Here is a 9,997-nt window from a genome sequence, read left to right on the forward strand (position 1 = left end):
AAATGTGATTAGCACCTTCTACTATACCCTTTTACTATAAGGCCTACATCACATTTTAGTCATTTTTTTCAAAGTGTTGCACCAACTTGATAAACGTTGGAATAATTGTTCAAAAAGAAAAAAAAAACAACCAATGTCAAAAATTTATCACCACTTTCATTACTTTTCGTGTTAATTAAAATACCAAAAACAAAAAAAATACTCATGGTCACTGTTGTAATTAATTACTACTGGAACATTTTGAGTAGCAAATATTTTAGTGAGGACTTCGGCAGGACTTATAATTTTTGACAAATATCGTCCATATGACAAATAATAAATAGTAGCTGCTATATGTGAACAGCTCCCCACTGCACGGTTGCTATTGGGGCAGTCACAGCAATAACGAAGAATAGCATTGTAATCATTACCATCGGAAGTATAGTGAATGTAAATACGATAGACTTTTTTATTTATATGTCTTGATTTTACTTCGGCTTTAATGATATTAAATGTTGATTTGACATACTGTACTAAAAGATTATTTTGATCGTCCATTATTTTGACCTAGTAAGACAGAGCCTGAGAAAATTGATACGAATAAAATTTTTAGCTGATCTTCAGTTAGACGTGGAAAATCAAGTAGTTCAGATGCTGTTAAAGGTTTAAGCATAGTTCTTTTTCTTAAACATACATACAATTTAGACAACTTTTAGAAGTTTTATAGTTCTTTTTCCGTTCCAACGCTGATCTTGCACTTCTTGACTCAAAGTATTTTCTACGTCCATTCAACTTTGTACTATTATTTTGCTTAATCCGCCATCCAAATCAAGCCTTTTATCATAAGTGTTATGCAGAAAACCAATAATTTTACATAGCAATTCCAATTTTGGCAACATTTTATTATCGAGAGAATGGTGTAAAAGTTTGTACTTTTGGGCAATGTTACCATGAACAGCATCTACCACCACCTGATTCTTTTTATCTTTTTAGATGGATTGGCTTCTTCTGTACTTAGTTGTGGTTTATTGCCTTTAAAAGCTGGCACCAGAATGTTAAAATCTTTGTGATTCAAAAATTCGTATTATTTAAATTTTTTATAACCGACAATCTTACGAAAATATTTGTTACAGTTTTTGCATTTGTCAGACATTATTACCTTATAAAAATAATAACTACAATGACTAATTTTAAAATCCTGAAACAAAATACCACTAAAATCAAGAGCTTCCTTTTAGACCAATACCAATGTCCAAGAGAGATACCAGTGAATGACCAGCGATGTTAGTAAGTCATAAAATATAAAAGAAAGCGTGATAACAAATCTAAACTTGTTTATGTACAATTCCTTCCGCGAGCGAAAAAATTTTGTGCGTGTTAAGTCATGTTTATACCTATAAGTTACAAGGTGCGAAACACTCCTTAATTTTTTTTCAATGTGTTGCACCAATTTTTTTCTCACGCAATTTTTATGAGTAATAAAGCACGTAAAGAAGCATAACATATATTATTTTCGTGGTTGTAAGTCTCAGGGAACACGAAAAAAAAATTATGATTTACTTATTTTTTAATTTTTTTTATATATAAAGTTACACTAAAAATTTGAAAAAAATATATGATATACTCTGTAATGTACTCTTAAGACTCGCATTGGTCTCAACTCTCTTGCGTAATTAGTTTTTGAGATATATGACTTTGAATAAAAGTCATGCGTACGGTTATTCTTCCCCATATCTCAAGGTCAAAGCGAAAGTTAGCCGCGAAAAGTACATAAATTGTTTTTGTACTTCAAGGCGATATTAAAACATAAGTTTCAATATAGGTTCCCATTTGGGGGCTGACTCGTAATACTTATCCGGCTAAACCCTTTAGGTTTCCCATCTACCATTTTAATGTGATTGTAAGCGGTATCAAGCAAGTACTTTTCATTTTGTTTTTTTATCGCTTTCGATGGTGTCATATTTATTGTTCTATGTATGGTACCGTTGTATTCATTGACAACGTCATCAATTACATCTATCCACCGATATGAACCTCTATAATGAAGTGCTTTAAATAATTTAGTATTGATAGTTCTAATTACATACTCAACAATGGATGCCTTTTTTACTGAATAACTACTACAATGATTAATTTTATATTTTTCCATTAATGATTTAAAGTGGTGATTATAATACTCTTTGCCATGGTCAGTTTGTAAATTTTGGAGAAAGGCATGGAAAGTTTGAAGGATAGAATGCATTGCTTGTGTAACCTCATTTGCCGATTTATCTTTTATTGATCGCACCCACACATATTTTGAAAAACAATCTATAACGATCAAAATAAATCTATAATTCTCATTTTCTTTTGCATAATCTTGCATATCAATTAGATCACTTTGATATAAGTCAAGTAAGCCTTTAATTATTACACGTCGACGTTGAAAAGTTTTTGTAACAGGTCGATGAATTTCATGAACCACACTACGTTTTACGTTGTTTTCTTTTGGTAACATTATGACATTGGTTAATTGGAACCGTATGCTTAATCTATCACTGCTGCTGTTGCTGTTTGTTCTATCGTTGTTGCTTGTTGTTTTCTTCTTTTTTGAAATGTATTTATACAACAATCTGTACAATGGTTTCTCGTTGGGGCAGGTCCGTCAATATGCTCTGAGCCCCTATTGTAATGCTCGAAACACAGGCATTCTTGTTTGATTTCTTCGTCGTCCCTTAAATGCTTCGGCAATTTGGCCAACTCATAATAACGGTCCAGGTAATTAACATGATCCAATAGATCCTGTCTTGGTAGAACCGCTATCTCTTCAGGCGTTGAATGTTTCAATAACCAATTTTTCTCTTTAAATTTTTTCAACACATTATTAATATTAGTCATTTCTTATCTGTTCCGCGGTACTCATTAGACTGAATTAAATTGAAAAGAACATCCTAAATGTAGGTTTCCTGACGCTGCTGTGTTGTTTTTAATAATGGGAATGGTTTTGTTGTTAAGGGGGCGTTACTTAAATTAATTGTATCCTCAACAAAAGTCTTCTACTCTTGCTCCTGACGTGGCATTAATTCTTGATTCTGATTATGTATTTTATTTATTTGTTCCTTAATAAAGTCCATAAAAACAGTTCTATAATCATCCAGCATTCTTAAAATAAATGTCTTTGTATTTTCTTTTTCTCTTTGGAAAACTTCATCAATTGCCTGTTCTATTATAGTTTGTAAACGATCCGTGCTACTTGCAATTTTAGAATCAATCGTTGTTTTTACAGATGCAATAACATGATCGATCCTGTTCTGAACACATTGTAACTTGTTATCAAAGTAATTTTTATTTACTGCATCGTTAGGATTAATGGGAGATTTTACGTTACATACTCGTCTATTTTCTATATCAAGGTCACCTTCTGTAGTAAACATGAAACAGTCTTGTAATTTTATTAAAATTTATTGATGATGACATTGGTCCACCACCGTCACCACCAGCAATATCCGTAGAACATATTGACTGACCGAATTTGTTTACGCTCATTCTAGCATTGATTTTAACCTACTACTGTATGTCAAATTCAAAGTAGGGTAATTTATTCGTTTTAAATAATCAATTCCGCCTCCCTCAATTCTGACATTATTGACCCTATTGCCGATATCGACCGTTACTCAAATCATTATCTTTCACAATAACCAATACGCCAAAGTTATTATGATTCCAATATTCAGAGCATTTTTAAATTTATCAAACGTCATATCTGTATTTACATGATCATTATATACATGTTTTAAATTTAAATCGTCTTGTTTAAACAGAACGAGGAAATTAGCATTATCACGAATTGTTTCGGTATGCATGTATACGTTTGACATAAGTAGAAGCAGTCGATATGTTTATGCCGAGACATACAGAAGTGATTCCGTATTTTATCCTGTTTGGATGATGCAATATCATCGAAAATAAAAACAGAATTTTCATTAGCTTCCGATGGATCAATTACCGTATCGTTGTCGCTGTACGCATAATATCCAATAATTTCAGATTTTTTCATGACCTCGTTGAACAATTCATATTAAGGTTGGTACAACGATTTGGAATAAACGTAGACGTTTGCAAATCTCAATCCGTTAGGATCGAATAGCAAACTGAACATTATATTTTTTTTTCCGGATTCGCTTGGTCCACATAATTGGTCCATATAATTGCCTTTATCGAATTAGGGAACAAAACTGAATGGTGATGATAATTTTGATGACTGTATCCGTCTTGGTTGTTTAAATGTTGGTCGAAATTGAGAAGAGAGAGAGATGTAGGTTAGGTTAGGTTAAATTGAGAAGAGAGAGACATGTAGGTTGTTGTACAGTTTTTATTATATGACTAAGGATAACATCCAAAATTTCTGCTTTTATACCACACAAGCATACACACATACGCACACACACCTATAAATACGTGAGAAATAAAACAGAAAAGTCAGTTGTTATGATAATTCATCGGAGGGAAGGTGTTCTGAATTATTTGATTAATAACTTACCATTTGAACTTCACCTACCGGGTGAATACCAATACTGGGGACCGGGTACTAAATTATCTAAACGATTATTACGAGGTGATCCTGGTATAAATCCACTTGGTAAAGCTTGCAAAGAACATGTGGCGAATACAAAAAATAGAAAACGTACAATTTTGTACATATATTTTTGTATATTAATTTTTCATATTCTTGTACATGTGTAAATATTGTAAACCTTTTGCTTCTTATCTTGTGCATGCCTTTGTTTCTTTTCAAACTAAATTCTATTGTTCCGCTATTGCTACCTTTACCTAGAATTTCATCGTCTTCGATACCTACTTAACAACCCTTATTAATAGCTGGCTTTCCCTCGCTTACTTTTTCTTCGAATTCTATTCTATTCAATTTCAACTAGTCTGTACATGTTCTGTTAATACTTTTCCTTCTAGAATGTTCTCCCTCTATTTACTAACAATCCTGTTGTATAAATACCCTTCAAATTTCCTACTTATNACAATAACACTTTGAAGGTAGAGTTACAGTGTAAATACAAAGTAAACTTTATTCCCGAAGACAGTATTGGGAAACTATTAGGATTTTCATCGAAAATCTTACAAGAAAATATTTTACATGAGTCCGATTTACCTGTCAACATTATTCAGGTATCTACGATTCGTATAGAGTGTAACATTGCTACCGGTTCCTACTGTAACGGATTATCCTGTCATACAATATACGAATTTGCACCTGCTGTTGACCCTGGCTACTCCATTAATATCGAACCAAGAAATCTCACATTTCTACCAATCGATAACCGACGATCTATAAGTAATATAACAATTAAAATAGTAGACCAAAATTCTGAGTTAGTTAACTTTCGGGGAGAAGAGATTATTGTTCGATTAGAATTAAAAAAACAAAATGGGTCTGGTATTTGATAATCATTATCAGACAATCGATATGAGAAAAATGTATAAATTTGAGAATATTAACAATAGTCGGTCATTTAGCAGAAGATTGTCAACGGTAAATAATCGACGTTACCATCATCTATCACCGGAAAATCGAAAATTCTTGGAAAGTATAAGATTGCAAATTAGAGAAAACGATGGAAAGTAATAAATTGCAAATGTTTACCAATCCCATCTAAGGGTCAATTACAAAAGAGGAAATACATACGTATCCAACTGAAACGGAAGCGTATAATAATAGCGACGAATGTGAGAAAAATATTAATCAACAGGACGCATTTTTGGACATGAGTGATGCAGCGTTAATTATTGACGTTACAATCGAATTAAGTGGAGAAGCAGCAACACCAGCAACGCCTGCGTCTCAAGACGCCGGCGGCAGAGGAGAAGCACCTCATCAGGTTCAAATTAGATTAACCAACAACGCAGCTGCATTTCTCTTCGAATACAAAAGTTATGAATTAAATGGTATTGAAGTGGACAGAGTACGCGATCCCGGCATAACAAGCACCGTTAGAGCCTTACTATTATACAACAGAAGTCAAAGCCAAGCACTTAATATTGCCAGTTGAAATTATGTGCATCCTCGCACTGAGGGAACATTTATATTTTCACAAGAACAAAAGCAACAATTTCTATTTCGCATACCTTTGAGTTTTCTTTTCGCTTTATTTCACGACTATCGAAAAGAATTATGTGGACGACACAAGATTCGCTTGGTTCGTTCACACACCGATAACAATTGTTATAAAACAAGTAATATTGCAAGAAAAGTAACTTTTACCATTTCAAACATAGAATTACGCGTAAGATGCCGTCAAATTACGACTTTTGAACAAATAGGCCAAAATAAGCCTATATTAATCCCATTTAGACATTGGGAGATGCATCAACTACCTTCATTACGAAATACCGATAAAGATGTGTGGGCTGTCAAAACAAGTACAAGTACTGAAAGGCCGCGATATGTAATAATTGTATTTCATACAGAAAAACGTGATAATGTTCAAAAAGATATAACGGACTTTGATAACATAAATTTAATGGATTTACACTAGTATTTAAATTCGGAATGTTATCCTTATGAATCCCTTAAATTGGACTTTAAGAAGAAACGTTATAGTGAAGCGTACCAGATGTATGTCGACTTCCAGAAAAGCTTTTTAAATAAAACGTACCCCGAACCGTTAATTTCGTATGCATTATTCGAAAATAACCATATCTTCGTTATTGACACTACGAAACAAAACGAGACAATTAAATTATCGACGGCCGATGTAAAACTAAAATTTCAAAGTCGTGAAATTTTTCCCGCCAATACAAAAGCATATTTCCCTTTTACCAATATTGCATCGTTATTACATCGTCGTTAATTTGTTTTTGTTTGTTTTTTTATCGTAAAGAACAAAGAAATAGAAAAAATGTCTAGTATTCTTGACGTGCAAGGATTTTGTCTTCGTCAATTCAAGAAAAAAAAATTATACCCAAAGAATTATGTATATATGACGGAGAACGCATGGTACATTTTGTATTCCTCCCACCGTGACGAATTATGCAATTGACACCTGCCGCTAGGGAACAAGTAAATTGGCTCGAAGAAAATTATCATGGAATTAAATTCAAAGATGGTTATGTAGCCTTGAGTTAAATCCCATCTATTCTAGAACGCTATTTATCATATTCTAGTGTAATATATGTTAAAGGAAACCAAAATACTCATTTGTAAAAAGTTATTTACCTAATGCAAACGTAATCGATTTAAGTGAAGATTGTAGTATTGTACCTAAGTTAGAAAAAGGTCCAGCCCTTTGTATGAATCATGTAAAAAATAACAAAAACGTGATGTGTTCACTGTCGAATTGCATTCATATATACAAGCACCTGTTGAATAACAATAATAATAATAGCAATTCTTTTTTCGTAATAACAAAAATACCATATCAACAATTGAGGNTACCTAATGCAAACGTAATCGATTTAAGTGAAGATTGTAGTATTGTACCTAAGTTAGAAAAAGGTCCAGCCCTTTGTATGAATCATGTAAAAAATAACAAAAACGTGATGTGTTCACTGTCGAATTGTATTTATATATACAAGCACCTGTTGAATAACAATAATAATAATAACAATTCTTTTTTCGTAATAACAAAAATACCATATCAACAATTGAGGCTCGAACTATTGTAGACCTAATTGCAAAATAATGTACATTTATATCAGGAAATTATTTCCACTGCATAGAATTTGTATGTACTATGTATTATAAATAATAAAAGTATATGTATAAAACGAATATTTGTGTGTAATTTACAACTTTAAAATAAAAGGTTATGTAGGTATATGTGACTTCTTAATTTTAATTTATTAACTTCTGTTAAAATAAATTTGGTAGAATGTATTAAACGGTTTATTTAGTATGGTAAACGACAAAAATGATAAAAATGTAACAGTGATGTTATCGTTAAAAGAGTTGTATGTGAACTAACTACTAACAATTGACAAAAGCATTCAATAATTAGATGAAGCAATAGTCAATAATTCTCAAGCCATGTTTGACATTCTGACAAAGAGTTTTCATAAGGCTGAGCGCTGCGGTAAATAACTCTTAAGGTACATATACAAAACATATAATATCTGAAACTGACAGGTATTATGACTACGACTGTAAAATCGTAAATATAAATAATGTGTATTTCTAACACCCCCACTTATTAAGATTTTACAACAATCAGAATAATTCCAAAAAAAAAAAATCCAAAAACAAACATTTTAAAAATACATTTTCATGCATTTACAGTAAATTCAGTTTAACAAGCAAATTATTCAATTTTGTTTTTGTAAGCGGTTTTGTAAAAATATCCGCTAGTTGATCATTAGTAACCACATAACTAACAGAAATTTTTCCTTTTTCACACTCATCCCGCACAAAATGCACTTTCACATCTATGTGCTTTGTTCTGCTATGGAGTTGTTGTGCTTGAGTCAACTTGATTGCTGATTGGTTGTCGACTCTAATATTCATTGTAGAAATCTCAATACCCAATTCTAGAAGAAAGGATTTTAACCATAGTGCCTCCTTTGCGCCAAGAGCTAATGCAATATATTCGGCCTCGGTTGTGGATTGAGCTACTACCGATTGTTTTTGGCTTTTCCAAGTAATGGGAGCATGTGACATTACAAAAACATATCCACTTATTGACTTTCGAGTTTCTGAACAACCCGCGTAGTCAGCATCTGTATAACCAATAATTTCGGTTTGCGGAGTCTTGGAGTACACGATTTTGTAAAATATTGTGTGTTTTAGATATCGTAAAATTCTTTTTACAGCTGTCCAAGGTTCTTTACTCCAGTTATGTAAAAACCGACTTACTTGATTTACAGCAAAACAAATGTCTGGGCGGGTAGATGTAGCTAGAAAAATTAACGAACCGACAGCTTCTCGATATGGTTGTCTCGAATTACATTCTGTATCACTAGATGCAATCATTAAACGAACACTTGGATCTGCCGGAGTTGTTACTGTTTTCGCATCACTCATTTTAAATTTATTGAGCAGTTTCTAATATATGCCTGTTGATGGATTGCGATTGTTCCTTGAGAAATATTTTGTTCAATTTGAAGACCGACAAATTGTAAATGTTTATTATCTAAATTTACTGTTATTTGGAACATTTCTTTCATCATGTTTATGAGTTCATTAATAGCACTGTTTGATTTTGATATAATGAGTCTATCGTCTACATATATTGCCAAATAAACTTTTGAATTTTTAAAACAGCCGATAAACACGCACTGGTCTGTTTTCAATTGGTTAAATTTGTATTGATTTAAAAATGAAACAAACTTACGATTCCAGCACCTGGGGGACTGTTTTAACCCATACAAACTTCTATGCAACACACGAAATTTGACTTCTCCTCATTTATAAATCCTTTTGGCTGCTTCATGTACACATTCTCGGTTAAGTCTCCGTACAAAAACGCGGTTTTCGCATCAAAATTAGCGATTTTAAGGTCTCTTTGTACAGCTAATGCATGTAGAACGCGAATTGAATCATACCGTACAACTGGAGCAAGCGTCTCTTGATAATCCACACCTTTTTGCTGCGTAAACCCGCGTGCAACAAGACGAGCTTTATATCGAACCGGAAAACCGTCACTGTCAGTTTTATGCGAAAAACCCATTTATTGTCTATCACTCGCGAATTTTCCGGTAACTCAGTCAGAGTCCACGTATTGCTGAATTTAAGAGCGTTAATTTCTTCTTGCATAGCGCGATACCATTTTTCTGAATCACCACACTTTACTGCTTATTCATAAGAAGCTGGTTCAAATAACGAACAATACACAGCGGTCGCATCATAATAATCAGGGCGACGTAATTGAGCCCTGTTTCGCAGTTGTTTTGGTTGAATATTCTCATTATCATCTTCATCTGCATTTTCGTACTCAAAATCTTCATCGTCTTCTACATTGTCTTCAGTTGTTTCTGCATCTACTTCGCTGTAACTTTCAACTTCGTTATTTGATTCTTCGTCAGCAAGGTTTTC

Source organism: Agrilus planipennis, unplaced genomic scaffold (assembly GCF_000699045.2).
Source record: "Agrilus planipennis isolate EAB-ADULT unplaced genomic scaffold, Apla_2.0 scaffold323, whole genome shotgun sequence".
In the NCBI taxonomy this organism is placed as follows: Eukaryota; Metazoa; Arthropoda; class Insecta; order Coleoptera; family Buprestidae; genus Agrilus; species Agrilus planipennis.